The 20312-nt window shown below is 46.7% G+C and overlaps 1 protein-coding gene across 8 annotated transcripts in view; it reads left to right on the forward strand.

The window, feature by feature from the left end:
- The first annotated feature begins 16875 nt into the window (after positions 1 to 16875).
- The window catches only part of SORBS2 (sorbin and SH3 domain containing 2), a 186670-nt gene continuing 183233 nt past the window's right edge, over positions 16876 to 20312 (forward strand). For 3 of the 8 annotated variants that reach the window (XM_045821514.1, XM_045821512.1, XM_045821513.1), the window contains exons 1-2: positions 16877 to 17278; positions 17367 to 17448. The gene's annotated coding sequence lies outside the window, so the exon portion shown is untranslated. Of the gene's footprint in view, positions 17279 to 17366; positions 17449 to 20312 lie in introns of all 8 variants that reach the window. The other 5 variants (XM_045821515.1, XM_045821516.1, XM_045821519.1 and 2 more) reach the window with 4 other exon arrangements.

Here is a 20312-nt window from a genome sequence, read left to right on the forward strand (position 1 = left end):
GCAGGTCCATTAACCAGGAAACGTCCACTAGCTCCACGGCGCATTCTGCACACTGGTCTGAGCGCACCTAGGCAGCCAACCGGAATGCACGTTTTCTCTTTCTCTAAGCACCTTTCCACTTGCTACATCTAGGTTAGTAAGAGTAATCAGGGGAATGGAAATAAAAGGGGAAATGAGAAGAAGGGATGAACTGAATGCCACTTGACCTGAAAATCTGCCGGTATAAATGCACAAGCAAATGATGTGCAGTCACAATTGCACCTCTTAAAATTATACCATGAACTAGTTGGAAGCCTTGGCAACATTATAGGAGAAATGATTAAGTTAAAAGATATAGAATGCAGGAGTACTAGGTATACTTCCCATCCCCTTCTTAGTCCAATGAAGTAAAGTCATTTCAACTAAAGATCTAAATCTAAAAGTCAAATGATTTGCTTTGATCTATGTAGTAATACATCTTTGGTACCACTCAAGAAGTTGGGTGCAAAAATGAGCAGAGCATGTATTGTACAGAGAAGAAGGACGGAATTAACAATGAATGAAAAATGTTTTGTGATTTCATGAAATAGTTTTATCCCAGCTGTTTTATTCCAGTGCATGAGTGTAGGGTAGGCATTAACATTTTATAAATAGTTAGTGTGTGGCAGAAATCGGGAGCCACACTTAAGTGGGCACATGGGACGCTCAATCTGCTTCCTCTGGTTTTTCAAAGTCATCTCCTGCTTTGTGCGTCTGTGTGTCTAGTGGGGGCGAGGATGGGGTTGGAGTAAGGATCACTTTCCTTTTTTCTGCTTATGAATCACAAGCATTTACTTCTCAGTTCTGGAGACTGGGGAGGCCCAGGTCAAGGTGCTGGTAAACTCGGTGTCTCGTGGGCACCCACTTCTGGTGAACAGAAGGCAGTGGTTTCACTGTGTCCCCTTACCTGGGGAGAGCGGCTAGGGAGCTCTGTGGGGCCCCTTGGATAAAGGCACTCGTCCCCTTCAGAAGGGCTCCGCCCTCAGGACCTAGTCACCCCCCAAAGGCCCCACCTCCTAGTACAACCACACTGGGGGTTGAGATTCAACATATAAGTGGGGGAGGGGGCACAACCATTCGGACCAAGGCACTACCTAAGACAGAGAAGACACTCTGCAAGACGGACGCGGCAGACATAAACACTCTGCAGATGGGAAGCCCCGTTCCAAAAGCGATGGATTTACGCCAGGCACGCAGAACACAACACATTTTTCTCAGATGCTCATTCCCACCTCGGCACCCTTTGTCAGCCTCTGCGCGGCCTCCCACCCGCCCGCAGGTTGTCCAATGCCCTGAGCGCATCACAAAACTGGGTTCGGGTCCCCCTGCATCTTTGGACATTGCAGACCCGGCGGTCTGCAGTGATGAGCTCAGGGTTTGCTGGAAACGTCTGAAAGGGAAAGCCCTATCGCATTTTTGGCCATGCAGATGGCAATGCCAAAAATGAGCAAGCCAAATTTTCTCTCAGCGAGGATGAATTTGAAGAAGAATGTTTCTGACTCAGCCACACATGAACATGGAAAAATGGCCCACGTGGATTTACATTTTACACTAAGCACATCCGTGCGGGCTCTAAAATGCCCGTCCTCTTGGACTAGTTTTCTCTCATCTACTTAATGCTAATTGCACGAGGAAAACCACATCCAATTCCTATTCTGAATCAAGGGAAATAAGGTCCGTGCTATAAGCCAGGATGTGGCTTCACTCTGCTGGTTTTGTCAATACAGCTCATGATTATGGCAGCTGTAAAGAGGGAAAACAGGAAATGTAATGTAGAGAGCCTGCTTCCACGAAAAATGCTGTAAGTTGAATCTGACAACATTTGGTGGCATCTGATTATTCCAGTCACAGCCAAATGATGGTATAAAAAGTCATATGAAAAAGAATGTGTCACTGCCTAGTGGACTCCACAGCAATAAACCTCCCTCCAGTGTGACACAACCATTTCACAGTCGTCTTTCTCCCATTTGTTCTTCCCTTCCCTAAGTTTTCCATGTCGCTCTGCTCAGTGAGTGCGTGCATTTGCACATGCACCTTAATGGTACTGAGACATCCTGCCACAGAATAGAACCCACCAAGTTCTCAATAGTTGCAGTGAGAGGCAAAATTAAGTTTGACTTAGAGCTTAGGCAGAGTCCTACACTAGCTTTCAAAAAAGGCCAGCTGCATTAGTGCAAGAATAAGAGACAAGTGGCTTTACAACTGAGCTTTATTTAGCTACCATATCACAACATGGAGGGGAGAGTCTAGTACCTGAATGTTCGGCCAGGTGAATAGAGGCCCAGCAGCCAGAATAGAGATGACTGTCCCATTCTTCTCTGCAGGAGGAAGAGAACACTTGGAGTAATCTTCGCAGTGTAAGAGGGAAAAGAAGCTATTCAAAGGATAGGTTTTTAAAATGTTACAAATTGGGGTCAAGTTTTGGGAATTAAGCACATTTAGTGGAAAAAGAGTGTGTGTGTGGCACATGTGTAGGAGAGGTGACACCTGGTCTGCTGTCCCATAGCACAGCGATGGGACCGATGGCAAAAACGGGGAAAGCAGACTCCACGCACACAAGGAGACATCCTTGACAAGGAGACGCCCTTGACAAGGAGAAGTGTCTGGGAACACAGCGACCCCTCATCACTAGAGCTGGCCCATCCGGTAAAGGCTGGTTAGTGGGCATCGGGATTCCTAAGGAGAACTCGACCACAGGCAGCATTTAAATAAACTCATCTGCAAAGCCCTGTCTTACCTTGAGAATCTACCATCCAATGAAAGAACTAGACATCAAAAGGCTGCCTGTCACACTGAGACAAGGGAGACAAGGGATATTTGATTTGGAATTGGTGACTAGGCTACTGTGTCTGCTTCCCGGGCCCCATAGGACCCCATCTTGCCACGACTCGGACGCACCACAGTCCCACGCCTTCCTAACATGCTCTTGAGGTTCAGCTATAATTTGGGGCGGAGCTCCTGTCGGGGTAGCTCTATCCCTCTTTGCTTGGTTGTATTATAGAAAAGAAATGAAATGAGTGTGCCCCTTCTCACAGCCGTTTCAAGCCCCACATGACGGCGGGGTTGGTCTCACATCTCCCCTTCCGGCCCAGCCGTCCCCAAGAGCGGGTACTGCTGAAGTCTCCCTCCCAGCTGAGGCTCCCAGCTGAGGCTCCCTCCAAGTACGTCATCACCCACAGTTCCACCCCCTCCATGGAGGTGGCCTGCATGCGGTGAGTGCATGCAGGGGTACAAAGGTCCAGTGTTCCTTTGGGAGAACCTGAAAGTGTCATTATCTCGGCACCAGAGCTTCCTGCATCCTCTGTACCCGAGCTCACCTTCTCCCTTTGTCCAGTTGTCCCCGTCCCACCCTCTTACAGCTGTTGTCACTAAGGGCCCGTCCCAGTGAGCCTCCTCAGTGAGTCCTCTTTCTGTCATGTTTCAAGAGAACCGACCTCAGACCACAGTGATGATGATGATGATGACAATGATGATGATGACAGTGATGATGGTGGGGGGTGGGGCTTGTGGTGGCAGTGAAGAAGGAAAAGAAACTGCATTTCAATTGCATGGTCCTTGATATTCACAAGTAAAAAAATTCATGTGATCTTCACAATAACTTATGAGTGGGAAGGGGCTCGAGTCATTTCCAATCCACACATCAGGGAGCTGAGAAACATGAAGTCAGTGGTTGGCTCATGATGACACAATTAGGGGTAAATTTTGCAGCAAATCTTGCTTCGTGGTTCTCATTGTAATGTCATGTCACAGAAGCATAGTATCAGGCACGTCACAGGACTCAGAAAAATATTTCTTGGATAAATTAGTGTGATTTTATTAGTTCTTTGTCCCTCTTTCCCTTCCCCACTACTAATCCTGCAAATCAGGGGCAGGGAGGAATGGTATGTTATAGCTCCTAATTTTGCAAAATAACCATAATTTCAAACATTCTGAGTACTCTTTCAATATATTGGCTTATACTCACCAGCTGGCATGGCCAATTTCTTTTGTTTGGAAAATAGGACTTGTGTATGAATAATGTAGAGGGCAAAGAAAAAGGAAATATTCAAAAAATATACTCAAAAAAGATTTCCTTGACACGCAGACACACTGCTGTGCTCCCTGATTTCAGTTCCCCGTGGACTGGCGTAACTTGAGTAACAGGTGCTCCTGGTCAAGGTATGCACACACCTTAGCCTGGTGAGTGCACCCGATGGGTCACTCTGGCGTAAAAAATATTTTCACCGAGTCCTAGAAGTGAAGAAAAACTTTAGAGAACCCCTCCTCCCAGTTCTGAAGAGCATATGAGCTCCAAGAAATGTTTGTGATTATGTAAGTGCATTGATGTGGCCGATGGGGTTGAAAAAATCTGGGTCCACTGTGATGAGGTGTCACTGACGAAAATCTTGCTGACCAACATTTTGCTCCCCTTCTTTGATTTTGCTGGAATGAAGTTCTTGTTTGGCTTGTTAGTCAAGGACTGTAATGCTTTCAAGTTCAGCGTGTTCAGTTGACCGCAGGAACACGCCCTGAGGTGGCCTGGGATGCCTCCCTGTGTAGGACTTCCAGGCGAAGGTATTCCACAGCAGAGAGAGGACATCCAGAATGAGCTGGGCCATTGCAACGGAGAGAAAAATCAAAACCGTTATCCCTCCTCAGTGACTGGACCCAGTGGAAAGAATGGCTGGAAGCAGAAATTGTTCCATTCATTTCAGGGGCAATTTGGCCGTTTGTCAAGCGGTGACTGTCGCTGGTACAACAATCTAGCATCTAAATTGTGAGAATGTTTTCTCCCTTTCACAGGCCTATGAAAAATGCAACACTTCATTCTCAGATGCAGAAACCATCACAGATTGATCAAAGTGATTTATCCAAAGGAAGTGGCAAACAAAGAAAAAACCAACCACAAAATATTGGAAACATCACCATTCTTTCACTAAGCTGGTCCAAAAAGAGACAGCAGTAGTCTGCACATTTGCCGGCCATTAATTAAAACAGTGCTCCGATGAGAAATTTAGTATAGTGGAAAGCTCCTGTGATTCTCTGACCTTGGCAGTAAGCCCAATTTCTCATCGGTCAAATAGAAATAATTCCTACTCATCAGGTCTACTAGGATTTCATATTTATGAAACTTGCAGCATCGTGCCTGGCACATGGTGATCTGCTAAATAAATTACATTCACTATTCTTACACTGTGCTTTGAATTCTTAAGTGATTTTCAATACAGTAAAAAACAGAACAAAATGAACAGATTAAAAAAAGATGTTCTTCATGTGCCAAGGATTCTCTGCGACTCTAGGCACCTCTGCAAGCTGCAGTGGTGCTGTAGATTACTGGTGATCCCAAGCTGCTAAAAGTGCTCAGTCTATAACCAGAGGACGGTGTCGGTCTCGGGGGTCTGAGTGAAGGAACGATGCCCGCCCACTCAGAGACGCGATGAAAGCACACAGTTCCTCTCGGAAACTGATGGCCCAGAGAACATGGATGCCCGGCGATCCAGCTCAGAAACGGGGCCTGGGCACCAGACTGTCTCCCGCCCACATGGAGAGAGGACACAGTTTGACCTAAGAGTATAGGTTTAGAGAAGGTTGCTTTGGAAGAGTCTTCTGGAAAAAGCAATCAATCTGGAGTTGAGTTGGTAGGATCTTTTCAGTATATCAGATATACCCCTTATCGTCCTCATTGTTGATTCAACACTATCATGGGTGAGTCGGTATAAGTCCAGCTGAGAAAACTTCTGTTAATTCAGTAGTGGATGTGGGATTCATGCAGGTGAACATTCTTCTAGATACTGTCCACCAGTTTCCTGGAGGCTGGCTCCTTCATGATGAATTCAGTCGGGTTGCCCACACTTTGGCTCCTTACAGCCCCAACACTGGACAGAGAGCAGCAAGTGTTTGCTCGAAAACAATGATGACTGTAATACCATAACTGCTGTGGGTGAACTGGGTCCTCAAAAAGATACACTGAAGTCCTAAGGCCCAGGAACTAATGTGACTGCATTTGAAAATAAGGCCTTCGTAGGTGGAGTCAAGTTAAAATGAGGTCATAAAAGATCAGGGTGGGCTCTAATCCAGGGACTGGCATCCTGATAAGAAAAAAGAAATTCGACGCAGGCACACAGAGGGAAGGCGGTCCTGTGAAGACAAAGGCTGAGGTCGGGACGATGCTGCCACGAACCCAGGAGCCCCAAGGATTTCCCGCAACTACCTGAAGCCGGACGAGGCGAGGAAGGGGCCACCCCTGGAGCCTTCAGAGAGAGCCCGGCTCTGCCGGCACCCTGACCTGGGACCTCCAGCCTCCAGAGCTCCAAGGCCACGTACTCCAGTCACTGAAAGCCACCCAGTCTGTGGCTTTCAGCGTCCCTGTCTGTCATAGCGTCCCTGGGAAATGAATACACCAACTCTTTCAGTGTAAAAAAAAAAAGTGAGGCCCATGAAGATTAAGCAAATTGCCCAAGATCACCTAACTAGTAAGAGTCACTCCCTACCTACTCTATGGTACAGGCTGTAGACCGTCCAGTTTAAGGTTATTTCTCAGGAATTGCTGAACAAATTTTTGTGGTCCAGTCTGCCGAATTCTCTACCTGGCATTTATATCAAACCACAGACAAAACAGTCCAACTCATTCATTGAAAAATCTCTAATCCATAAATATACGACCTTGAAAAAGATCCAAGGAAAAATTGCACATGCCTATGCTTGCTATGATTTTCTCTTCTCTTACTCCAATGCACGTTACCACTTTTTTTTCAGTCACGTGTGAATTGAAGAAAATCTCACAAAAGAGGTCCCCACCTTCTCACTGAAATTACCTTTATATTCATCAAAGCTTCCCCTGGAAAGCATATCAATAAAACTCAAATCCTTCTTGGATTTTTCATAAAGCCAGTTGACTATTACTATTTTTAATAACGGTGTTCTTGTAGAAAACAGGTCAGTTCATTGAGGAATGTGCAACGAAGCAAAAGCAAACGCACGCCTCACCCCAGCGCTGGTTGTGAGACGCGGGTAACGTTTCCTGCAAAGCCCAACCGCCCGGCTCCCACGACGGTGTATCCAGCATCCGACTCACAAAACCGGAACTTGCCGCCACACAGCTCTACGGGGTCATTGTTGTCGCTGTTATTTAAACTAACACGGACCTCTTCTACGCCACAGACAGGAAAATTCTAGGTTGCACGGTCAAATAGGCTCTTTACTCCTGGTCTTCTCAGAGCTTTCAAAACTCTCAAGGACACTGAACAACTCCAAGAAAGGGGCATGCTTTGCCGGGTTTTCACAGATTTGTATTTCATATATACATACATATATCTTATATATATGGTGCCCTTTTTGAGTAGCCATTCATCCAACACGCCTTAGAAAACACCGTGCTACAGAATCACCGCCACACACTGAGTGTCTCCCACGGGGTGCAGGTGCCGTAACCAATTTAAGCAGGTCCCCGTCCTAGACACCAAACAATCGTGATCTTTAATGCACTCCTTGAATACTTTGTAAGACTACCACTCAATTTCTGAAAGGAAATATTGTGCTTCCGTGGTCCTAAGGGGTCCACTGTCCGCAGGTCCACATCCCAGGAAACGACCTTTGTCCTGCACGTCCACCGAAACTCACCGAATGAAGAAATCACCACAAACAGAAGCAGGACGATGAACGCGGGAGCCCAGGCCGGTTGGCATGGAGCAGAGCCCGGGCCTCTATTTTTACCACTTAGCTAAGTGACTCTGACACACGCCAAAGTTCAAAGACAACTCGACAGCTGGTGACGCAGGGCAGGGCCTGGGGTGGGGATGGGCCGACACGAACGCCCATGGCCCGGCATCTGAAGGTCATTCAGGAGAGTGGAACACTGGACGTGAAGAATATTAGAATTACCTTAACTATTTTCCCATCTTTTCCTTTCTTCCTTTTTTTTTCTAGGCCCAGAGTAACAGATAATGAAATTTAAATATAAATACACTTGAAAGAACTCTTCCAACAAATGATAAAAATTCCAACAGCACATTGTGTTACAGTTTCTTTGGCAAATCTTTTCTTTCTAATGGAACATAAAATATTGGGATATCTTGTGATTTATGAGTCACTCATGTTGCTGCTCTCTCTTTGGTCCCTCATACACATAAACAAGACGTTCAACAAATGTCTGATCACCGTGAGCAATAAAAGCAGTCGAAGCTTACGGCCCGATGAAAATACATTTCCACTCCAATATGTATCGCCTTGGTTGATGTGTCCCACAGCTTTCTTCCTAAAATACAAATATGGTCACATCTTTGTTCCCTTGAAAGCCCCCTCTGCTGGCTTCCCACTTTCTGAAAGATGAAGTCCAAGGTCCTTATGTAACCTGTGGGACAAGGTATTGCACCGTCAGTCACACGTCTGCCTATTCGACTGATTTCCTCCCACTCCTGTCCCAGCTTCTGCCTCAGCTTCGTTCAGCTCCTTGGGTTGCCCAAATTTTCAGTTTGCTTCTCCGTCTCTGTGCAGAAATCCTGTCCCCGATTTCCCAGACGGGTGAGCCCCTCCTCATCTTTTTGACCCTGTGTAGGATACCCGGGGACTTTTCTCGCATTGCTCCCTGGGTATAAATGCACTAAACAGCAAACAATCACATTGTAACGTAATGGCTTCCTCACTTGTATTGTCCCCCACGCCAAACGTGAGCTGTAGTGTTGTCACCTGACGCCGGATGAGGCTCTTGGCAGGTCCTACAGTTTAAAGGAATGTTTGTTGGACAGAATTGAGGGACGGCGGTGGAGTAAGATACAATGTAATGGCGACTTCCCCAGCCTGTTCATTCACTCATCTGTTCATTCACCAGTTCTGAATCTGCACGCCAGGCGCTGTGCTGAGCCATGGCAGTTGGGTGGAAATGACACAGAAATGGTTCCTGCTCTCCAGCAGGATACATGGAGCTGAAATGAACACGTGCACGTCCACCCAGTGTCTGTAGTGTCTGTATCTGGGCAGCCCTTGGCCCTCTCGGTCAGCAGTGTCACTTTCAAAGTCAAGCTGTGGCAGCCTGGAAGAAAAAGGCGACTCATTGCTGAAAGGGCCACTCTGACATGAGTCATGATGACGACCCCTGGCTGACATCCGGCAGAGGCAGCTCATCGCTACCCACTGTCATTCTCTACTTCTTCCCCAATAAGAGAAAGCAGAATTACCCGGGGCCAGCGTGTGCCCGGCTGAAAGACGGCATGTTTGAGCCTTGCTTAGCATGGGAATGGGCAATGGAGTATCAGTAGAAGTGCTGTTTCCAAGAGGCCAATGCATAGTGTTATGTGTCAGTTTTGTCTCAGTTAAAATCGAAAGAAACCAACTCAAGTGGAAAATGTGCCCTTTGCCCTCCTTCTTCTTGCCTGGAACATGGTCATGATGGCTGGCATACAAGTAGCCATTCTGTACCATGAGGATGCCTTGAGAATAGAAGCCATCTTCTAAAGATGGCAGAGCAAAGAGAAAGAGCTGCAGTCCTGATGTCCACGGGGCCAGTTTTCTGCTTCCGAACGCCTTGTCTCTCCCTTGCTAACGTGAGCAGAGAAGGAACCCCCGTCGTGTGTGAGCACTGTGATCTGGGGCTCGCTGGATGCGCAGCCCATCCTGGGCCTCATAAACAGGTACTGGGATAAGACCATCTCTCACACCTTACCAAAAATGGAGCAATAACTTGAGTTTTTAAATAATTGTTGACTTTAAAACTTTCCCATATAGATCTTCTTTGATCCTCATGTAAAAACGGTTAGAAAATCAGAGGATGCCTTCATTTCCCCCAATTTATTTGAGAAAATACAGTGAAGCCTCCTCATGCACCTTAGATTCTCCCCTTGGTGAATCAGCTTCTTTCTCCATCCCTCCCTCACCAGGCCGTCCACGTCCTTCCAGAGGCCGTTTAGGGACCAGCTCTCAGAAGAGATTACGTTATCCAACCTCATCCCTATAGTAAAGTTGGTTGTGAAATGACTTTTTTCTTGCTCATTGAAACCCACAAGGACTGTCTAGGAAGCTAGTCATCCTTCCTCTGATGTAGAAAATATCTAAAAGTCCATTCTCCCTGGTTATCAGTTCAAGGTAACTAGCCAACAGCTAGGAACAATTAGGGTTACTTTTGAAAGCATAGGAAATCAATTCTGGCTTCGACAGACTTGGTGAAATAACCACCATTCTGGATTATTGTCCTGACGCAGTAGAATGGAACTCCCATCCAGGATTCCACTGGGTGCGTAATTGGTTTTCCTTCGCTGTGCGTGCTTTCACGGGTAGGTCTTTAGCTGGGCAGCTACTATGTCCAGTGCATTTGCATTATTGGTTCTTGGTTTTTCAGCCATTTTTCTCACGTGGTATCAGGCCATTGGATTCTAAATCTTGTCCCAAATGCTATGTTATCTAGGGCCTATTACATTCTTCGTTCATTCTGATGAATGAATCTCACTGAACAATTACACCGGAAGTGCCTCTAACAGGGAAAGGCCGCCCCCTCTCATTTTTCTGTCTCTGAGCTTCGCGCATCAGGCTCCCGAGGACTTTGGCTTTTGCCGCTCCGGCATCTACAGAGGCTGCCAAGTTTCACCTTGTGCCCCATAATTCGTTTCAGTGGCTCCGGCGAAACCAGCAGCACTTGTTTGAAAATGCTCCCTGCCAGGCGTTGTTTGCCAAGGCTGCCGTGTTCCGTTGCTAATTCAACAACAGGGTGAGGGCAGAGCCCGAGGTCTCCCCGTGCAGCCAGCAGCTTGCAGCAGGGCGCCTGCGCGCACCTGGACTCCCCGCTTTCCCTAGGAAACAATGGTCAGTGGCAAAGGTCACTTGAGATACATTCTGTTAATTTGGTCGGAGCGCCTGAAAACAAAGCGCAGCTCCTCCTAGGAGAGTGAAAACAACCGGCCTCCTTCCTCTTCCCAGGTCTCCTTTTAAGTTGGTCCTTATGCGGTATAAACAATCCAGTTCCTCGCAAGCAAGTGCAACTTTTCCTACATTGCTCGTGGAATCTCTCCCCCACCGTGTGGACTTAATACAAGCCACGTGTACGTTCCTGAAACGGAGGGCAAGCAAGACGGGTTTGTGTCTGGGGTTATCAGGGCTGGGGGGTGGGGTGACGGGGCAGGTTAGTTTTTGGTTGCTATTCTTGGCCACCGGACAGGTTTGCCCCACCTGGTACTGACTCAGATTAATGCGCGTTTTTCAGATAAAGTTGTTCTTGTAAGCTGCTGCGATTGTGGGCACTTGCAAGCCCAGAGCTTGATAAACCTGAAATACTCAAAACAATGTTTTTCTTATTAGCCAGTCAAGACCAAGATCTTGGGTGAGACCTGGCCAGATCTTCTTCCCGCACGGCCCGTTCCTTCTAGTTCCCTAATCTAGAAGGAGTACACAACTTCTACTGGGTTCTAGTAACTACTGATGGCATTTTCTTCTGTGGTGCACAGACGGTATTTTGGTGTTAACAGATTTCACTTTATATTCAGTTTTTTTAAAGATTTTATTTATTTTTAGAGAGGGAAGTGAGAGAGAGAGAGAGAGAGAGAGAGAGAGAGAGAGAGAGAGAGAGAAACATCAATGTGTGGTTGCTGGGGGCCATGGCCTGCAACCCAGGCATGTGCCCTGACTGGGAATCGAACCTGCGATGCTTTGGTTCGCAGCCCGCGCTCAATCCACTGAGCTACGCCAGCCAGAGCTTATATTCAGTTTTCAAAATAAGTGTATGTTGCTGATATTTATACTCCTACCATTGGACCTCTGGTTTGTAAGGGTTTGTTCTTCTGTCATCATTTTCTCATTTTTAATTCATTCAGTCACTGGATTTCCAGAATAACTTCACTCTGCTGGGTTTGTTGTGGTCTCAGGTACCTCTGATTTCTCAAGGTCATTCTGGATACTTACCAAGGTCAGACTTCCTCAGAGGATGTGAAGGCATTTGATTAATTGCCTATGGGTCAGTCTGCATCCTGCTGTATATTTCTGAGAGGACAGAATCTTAGAAATAAAATTTAATTTGCTTTACTGAGACCCTCCAGTTCTCTTTCTAATCCCCTCCAAGGCAGCTGCCCCCCTTCCCACCCTGCTCCCGTTTGACAGCACGTTGTTCTTGTCATTGCCAACATAACTAACGGTTATAGATTTGAGAACAGCCTTCGGTGCGTTCTATTTGTTATTAGGAATTAGAGAATCCAGTCTACTCTTTACAGCAGTCTGTGCTACCCCACTAAGCACACCATGCTCAGATTCTATCCTCTAAGTTGTACAAAGAGCTTCTTTGTTCTACCAGGGGCCGGATGCCTTTGTAGCCTGTCACCCGGCGGTGGAGGCCTCGGGGAAAGGTGTGACTGCAGGAGAGCAAGCTCCAGTCAACAAGGATCTTGTGGAGTTTTTACAACCGTGGAGGAACCAGAGTGAGAGGGACTCCAACACGGGGCCCCCGGGACAAGGGCTGCGTATCGGGGCACAGGGACGCAGTTAACGCACTGAAGTAACTCACGGCTTCCAGGAGAGTGCAAACTGTTGCCAGTGCGCCCCACCGAAGCCGCCCCTGAATCGTATTGGGAAGAGTAACAATAACAATCACCTGCATTCATTCACGGATTACCAGCTGTAGCTTTAACTTGGACAAACAGCGAGGCGCTCACCACGTCACCTTCTCAGGGACGTGTTTTTGTTCTGGACACTGCGTTTTATTCTCATTTTCTTTCTTTTTTTTTAAACTGTTCAGCTTGAAAACAAAATAATTCAAACCTACAGAAAAGTGGAAAGAATAGTAAAACAAACCGAAATATCTCTCACTGAAGATTCCCAGATGTTAGTAATTTGCCACATGTGTGCTGGCCTTCAGTAGATAGATATTAAGATATAGCTATAGATAGGTCTATCGTTATAAAAGATAAATTATGCCATACACACACACACACACACACACACACACACAAAATACAAACACATGACTGTGCATCATTCTTTCTGCTGAGCCATCGACACTGTCCGCAGGTTTCCTAAAAACAAGGACGTACACTTTTCACATCACGATACAGCGATCAAACTGTGGAAATGTTAAATGCAAGCAATGCCATTGTCTAACATAGAGTCCGATTCAAACTCACCGATTAGCTCCATCACATGCTCCCTGGCCTTGTCTTCCTGAGCCTGCATCCGACCGACCCAAGATCACACACTGTGTTCAGTCCGAGGTCTCCTGTCGTCAGCATTAGCCTCTCGGTCTTCCTGTTTCTCTCATGCTGTTTACTGTCTTACACGTGAAAGTAACGTTTGTCTTGCAAGTCACCTTTGCTAACAGTGTCTTTTGGTTTTGTGATAATGTACGACCTTAGGTCTTGTTTTAGAAAATCTTACTTTATATGTATGGTGTTGAGTGTATCTTCTGAATGGTGATATTCGCCCCCATTCTGCATCATGGAAATCAAGACAATTAGCAGCATGAATTACTGTTTTCTCTTTACATGTCAATGGATCTTTTATTAACTTTTAATGATGTAACCAATTTAGTTAGATTTGCATAACAGTTTTGGAAAACTTTTCATGGCTGTTTTGTCTAAATCCCCCACTAAGACAAGGCTCTCAACAGAGAACACAGGCAGAGAGCCATGACCAGGAAACTTACAGAAGCGATAACCCAAGAGACCATTGCACATGAAGAAATGTTCGATTTCTTCAGTCATTAGAGAAATGCAAATTAAAACAATGCCAAGCTATTACTTTGCACCTATTGCATTGGCGGGGGTGGAGGGGGGTGCGGAGGACAGCGGTATGATGCCAAGAATCCCTACCTCAGCCGGCTGGACCAAGGACGGGGACCTGACATAGGGCAGGCGGTCCAGGGACGACGCTGCTGGCACTTTATGAGGTTTCCCGTCTAACCCAGAGAGGTGAACTGGGAAGCCATACTTGTTTCCTGGGAATCTGTATATGGCAATCGTTTTTAAACTAACAAGTTAGGAAGGAGAATACACTTGATCTTAGCCAAAAGGCCACAAAGCACAGGAGAGAGAATGAAAGCTAGAGGCACGAGGTAGGGCGGAGCCGGTGGCCCACGGCAAACGGGCCATGGCAGCGGGATGGCACGGAGAGGGACTGGGGGAGGGGAGGAAGCCCCAGAGCGTGGAAAGAGCAGACCCCCTCACCGCGTGAAATGTGACCGTCGAGAGAGGAGGCACGAGGGACACTGTGGGGGCAGAGCACCTCACCTCATTTCCCAGCTCCTAGTCCTGGGCAGCTCGGGTGTCTCCTAGTTCTACACCTTGAGGGGCGGGGGAGAGCGGCAGTTGGGGCTGTAGATCAAAGAAGGCGGCCTTCAAAAATCCCAAAGGGAGCCCTGGCTGGGGTAGCTCAGTGGATTGAGCACGGGCTGCAAACCAAAGTGTCGCAGGTTCGATTCCCAGTCAGGGTACATGCCTGGGTTGCAGGCCATGACCCCCAGCAACCGCACATTGATGTTTCTCTCTCTCTCTCTCTCTTTCTCCCTCCCTTCCCTTTGTAAAAATAAATAAATAAAATCTTTAAAAAAATACCAAAGGGAAATGGCTTCAAAGGTTCTTATACCCAGCCAAATGATCCATCAAGCATGAGGGTAGACATTCTTAGACATAAAGGAGGCAAAAAGCCACCAGCAAACATAAACGAGCTAGTGATGTGTCTTGATAACTTCTTTAACCCGCCAACCTTTCATCCAAATGACTTAAAGTCTTTGAAGTTATAATATCAAAAAATGCATGATATTGAAAAAGTGACTTAAAACACAGACTTCACTCTATCCAGTCATTCGGCCCCTGTCCAGACAGGGTTTTGGGTCCTGGTTCAAAATGGATGGAGAGATCAGACGACCCCAGGCACGCAAGACAAACGAGACACGGACCAGGTTGGCCTCTGGGGAGTTGACAGAGCAGCATGGAGTCAGACATGAGAGCAAAACTGCTAATATGTCACCAGGGTGTGAGCAGCGCTGTCACAGGACAGGCAGGTCCCAGGGACAGCGGGAGCACCGAGGAGGCCACTGCACCCTCCGCCCGCCCGGGGGTGCCCTTAGTGAGGCGGTCTGTTTGAGCGCAGTGTTGAAAGATACATATAGTCTATGCCTCGCTGCCCACGTGTCAGCGATGCCGAATCACATCCCCGACCTTGCTCCCTCGCCTTGCAGATGTTCCTTCTGGAGAAAGGCTTCCCAGCCAGACCCCATCCACCCAGCACCCTTTACCTCCACCCCAGCCTGCCTCCTGCTTTATATGATTTCACTCCTAGGCGGAATCTAATGGACAGACGGAGCTAACACACACAATAGAGACAGGCCCATAGATAGAGAGCAGGCTGCCAGCTCTGCAGCAGAGTGACAGGGCAGAGGGATGGAGCAAAAAAGGAAAAGGACTCATGGACATGGACAACAGTGTGGTGATTGCAGGGAGGAGGGGAGGGCATGGGTGAGGGTGGAAGAGGATATAAGGGGGATCAATGGTAATGAAAAATACAATAACAATAAATAAATTATGAGAAAAAGAGTAGAATGTAAGGCTGAAGGCAGGGGCAAGCTCAAGTGTAGCAAACTGGAAAGAACTCGAGGAAAGGTGACTTGAACGAGAACAGGCAGCAGTGTTGAAATGGTAAGACGTGGGGAGGGAGGTCTCCAGGGGGAAAAGCACAGGCATTCTCTTCAGCAGCCATGCTAGCCCTGGGCGGGCTCGAACCTCCTCAACGGGATTCCAATTGGAAAGGGAAAGAGGATCGAATGCCTAGACCCGGGCCCACAGGACTCTTCCACATACTAAGGTTGGGAAATTACCACCAAGGGCAGGAGTGCGACCACAGGGAGGGAAATGCAAAACTTAACAAAGATGCTCCATCAGTGACTATGAGCCAATGAAGCATCTACGTGGACAAAGTTCAAAGTGTTAACACAACTATTTCAAACAGGTTGCTGGAAACAAAAATAAACCAGACGGTGTCTTGGGAATATATCAAAGAGAACATGACTAGTGACGACCAGTGGCAAAGGAAAAAACTGGGGCGAGTTTCAGCGGCTAATGGTGTTAAACATGGGGAAGTCCCTGCACTGGTGGAATCCTAAGGAAGGCGGGGGATGTGGTCCATCCTACTTTGCAGTAAAACCATTCCCGCCTTGGAGGTAGTGTTTTGAGCAAAGGGTTTTTAATTCAGCTTGGGTTTTTAACAGTATTTTTAAATTAAAAATAAATTATAATGGAGTTAAAGAATCATTTTGTGCCATAGAAGACAATAGGCATTTTAAAAATTCTACTTCTCATCATGCAATGCAAAGTGTATTAAAGTAATTGGGTACATGGAATCCATAGGTAACATCTATAAACACAGTCTATCTGCTTGGATTGTTGCATGGGCCACACATAACGAGTCAGTGCGTTGTCCCAGGAAGTGGCTGCAGGATTGCCGTTCAAAAAAAGCATCAAGTAAGACTGCCCGTATTTGTCACTCTCCTTGAGGCTTATCCGAGGACCTGCAGGCAGTACCTGTTTTGACACCGGTTCCCCTTAGTGTCTCTACAGCGATCTGCATGTTATTAGCCTGGAGGGACCGCATCTGTATCTCCTGAGCAGGGCTACCCTTTCTCGGTTTCACATGCAGCCCTGGCTCCTGCAGTGTGAGTTCCTCTTGAAAGCAGCAAACTCCGAGAGCACTTGTACTATCTGTGAAATACTTAGCAAGAGAACAGAAGCTCCCCTCCTAAAATAAATAAATAAATAAATAAAAATGATGAGTTTGATGAAAAGAAATGAACAAGGCGCGTCCGCGCGCTGCACATGACCAGCCATGCCTGCTGTCTAGGCTGGCTGTTGGCTGTTGCTATGACTACGCAAAGCCGGTGGAACCCAATGGGCTGTCTGCAGCAGCGCGGAGAGGACCAGCCATTTTCCTTATGGAAAACAGTATGGCATATTCTGCTGGGCGTTAGTTGCCCTGGAAGAGGCATTTTTTAAATCTCTATTCAGAGAAGAGAGGAGCGATGGGCATGTTCGCGTACAATGATTAGAGCCAAGCACCGCCGGCAGGCTGAGGACGGCTGTCCCCACCGGCTGAGCTGAGAAACTGGAATGCAGCAGCGAGATAATGCTGCACGTCTGCTATCAGGCAGCAGAAAAGGGTTTTGTCTTGGGAAGGCAAGCCTTCGCTGCAACATTATCTCCGCAGCTCTCTAGCTGCTTAGGCTGAAAACTAGTGACCCGCGAGGAGGGTGTCAGCGTCTGGAAGCACACACAGGGGTGCTGTGCGCGGCTGCTGCCTGTGAGGGGCAGGGCTGGAGACGCAGGTGTGTGTCTGTGTGTGTGTGTGCGCCGATGGGCACTGGACTGGAACCCCGGCGGACGCACTCAGGTTTACCTGCTTCCTGTTAACAGATTGTTGGCTCGGGGAGCATCTGCCCGCACGCTGAGGCCGCGGCGGAGAAGGAGGTCCCTGGGTGCCACTGGACTGACCGAGGTAAGCTTTTCTGCTTTTCTTAACGCACAGCAGAATCAGTAACTTGGGGCGAAACTTAACCTCAAACATTTATACGCCTTGTGTTTTCCGATTCACCAAGTACACATGTACAACACACGCACACACACACAGACTTCCACAAAACAGTGTCCAAGGCACACACTTATTTCAGTGAGTTTAGGTCCTAGAAATCCTATGATAAAACAAACAAACAAAAACACATTACTAATATGCCTTGGGGGTTTTCAGTAAATATTTACTATTTTAACAAACTGTAACGGCTTGTCATTCTGGATAGTCTTCATAACCAACAACCTTTCTCTCCCACAAACAATGGGTTCTTTTGTAAACTACACGTTGTCACGTATTAAAAGAATTGCGTGGAAAAATCAGAGGCTTGAAAACTGTGGAGCATTTATTTTTAAGCCTCAGCATGGATGGAGTTAACTCTCAACACACCTATGTATGCTTTTAGCTTCAGGAATTCCATTCCGTACATAGATCCTAACAGCCGGTGCGTTTTTGCACTTTCTCCTCCTGCCCTGGGAGCCTCGGTGTGCTCTGCGATCTGGCTGGGGGCGGTGGTATAAAGCAAACAGTGTAGGTCTGGGAGCAGCTCACCCGTCCTTTCCAAGGACCGGGCTCGCCAGGCTGGCCCGGAGCACAACACCCCCATTGTGCGCCCCGGGCTGGGAATCCCGGGAAAGAAAGGAGGTGGAATCTGCACATTGAATTCAAGCTACAGCTACAGTACGTGGGGGTAAAACTTCTTTTAGGGCTCGGCTTTTCTCCCAAGCAGATTGGTTTCCGAGACAGAGAGAGTGAAACCAAAAACAGCACATAACCGCCTCCAAATGCAGGACTCCTAATGTTTGCAGGGGTATTTGCTGTCAATGGCTCCGTGATGATAGCGTGGACTTTGAACTGCAGTAGGAATTGCCCCTTAGTGAGTATTTCTCTGCTATGTGGTCTCTTAGGAACAAAGCTGTTCCTGTGGATTGAAATTGGCCGGTCAAATCGAAACCCTGGGCAAGGAAATGAGCAAATAACGATGAAATTCTGTTTCAGTAGCATTTCGCATTTACCCAAATCACATCTATTTTGGGTCTGCCAGGAACATCCGATTATTTACTTTGCTATTGAAAATGTTTAAGGAAAAAATATTTTGTTGAAAATTTTAAATAAAAGCCCCTACTAAAGCTTGAATCTACCACGAAATATAAAATAAATAATACATAGTACATCTTAGACTTACTTCTAAGAAGTGTTTTCTATTTGCTATTTTTCCCAAGATATGAGTGACATGGGAGGTGCCTTTTAATTTTAAGTATAGTAGTATAATTTTCATTGCTACATACATGAGCACGCGTCACCCGGTTCACAGATGTGTCAGTATGCCCTAAGGTAAGAGAGTTATAAAGCACAGGGAGAAAATTTTTCCAAACTCCTGTTCTAAATGTCACCAAGAGTTGATGTAGAAAGACACAAACCAATCAGTCTCAGTCTAAGGAATCATGGCCAAATGTTTCCCTAGGAGGACAAAGAGGAACATGCCTCTTTGGGCGTGTGGGACAGTGGATGGGATGAGGTGGTGAGGCAACGGCAGTGTGCTGCCCTTGGGTCCAACTTTCAAGAAAAAAAAAGCTAAATAAACAGACTTAGTTTTGAGTCAAATTCTATAAATAAAAATATCAGCCCCCAAAATGGTTGTGATAGGGGAATAAAATCCCAGTTGAATTCCCTTCAGAGCTTTATGGCTGCACAAAGAGTTCTCAGAATTAACACAGTGTAGAGACCTGCAGCAGGAAAAATGGTGTTGTATGAGCTCTCTTCTGAGAGCTTTGGAGGAAGTACTAAGGCACACCTGCCTGCCGCGTGACACACACACTTTATACCTGGGTTATTTTTCTACATTAATAGCCTCTCCAGGTGATGTGGTATGAAAGATTAGCATGTTACACCCTCTTGTGCATAATATGTCAATATAGTTATGAATTCAACAACTTTTAGAACCAGATGCAGAGATATAATCCCTAAAATTCAAGGCTTCGCATCTCAGCTTTTGTCTATTTATTTACCCGTATTTTCTGCCACTTTCCAACTCACCTGCTAGCGATGTCAAATACTGTGTCATTTCCCAAACGCACCACACCAAACTTCCTCAGAGCCACCCTGTGGATTTTTTCTCTAAGCCTCCCGCATGCTCCGTAATCCAGCTAGGCTGTCTCCCCAGACACTTCCTCGCCTGCCCTGCGGCTCACCCTCATCTTACGGCTGCAGTCCGTCCACTGCACCGCACTGCCCATGCCTCTGCCCACAGGTTCCCAGCATTCCCTGGGCCTCCATGTGGACTTTGTCCAGTGGCCAGAACTTGGCATTCAGGCACGCACTGCTAACCTCGGACTTCACTGCCGTCTCACCGGCTGCTGTAACTACAGGTTTGATCTTGAAGTAGAAATTCTATTATCCATTATACTGCCTTTTATCCGAGAAAACTCAAAACATTTATAAACAGCAATGAGGCTTACATTTGCTTGATACGAAAATAGGACTTTAGGGTCACAGTTTGAAAAAAGCTATAAAGGTCCTACGTCAGAATTTTCTGAGGGCAAATTTTGCAATATGTAAGTTTTAAGCAAAACAGCTTGAGAGCATTATTATCTAGAAAATACTGCTTTTTTATTTATAGTTATTATGAAATTCTCAGGGGAAAATAGGAATACAGCAAGTGATCCCTATTAGAAATCTCTAAAATCAGACCATTCAAAATTAATGTTGAATCGATGGTAATTAACAGCTGATTATAGCAGAGATACTTATGGACTTGTTTTTCATAGTGAAGCCAGAATAAAGTAGAAGTCGTG

The sequence above is a fragment of the Phyllostomus hastatus genome, unplaced genomic scaffold (genome assembly GCF_019186645.2).
Source record: "Phyllostomus hastatus isolate PE091 unplaced genomic scaffold, TTU_PhHast_1.1 phas_scaffold_46, whole genome shotgun sequence".
NCBI classification, from domain to species: domain Eukaryota; kingdom Metazoa; phylum Chordata; class Mammalia; order Chiroptera; family Phyllostomidae; genus Phyllostomus; species Phyllostomus hastatus.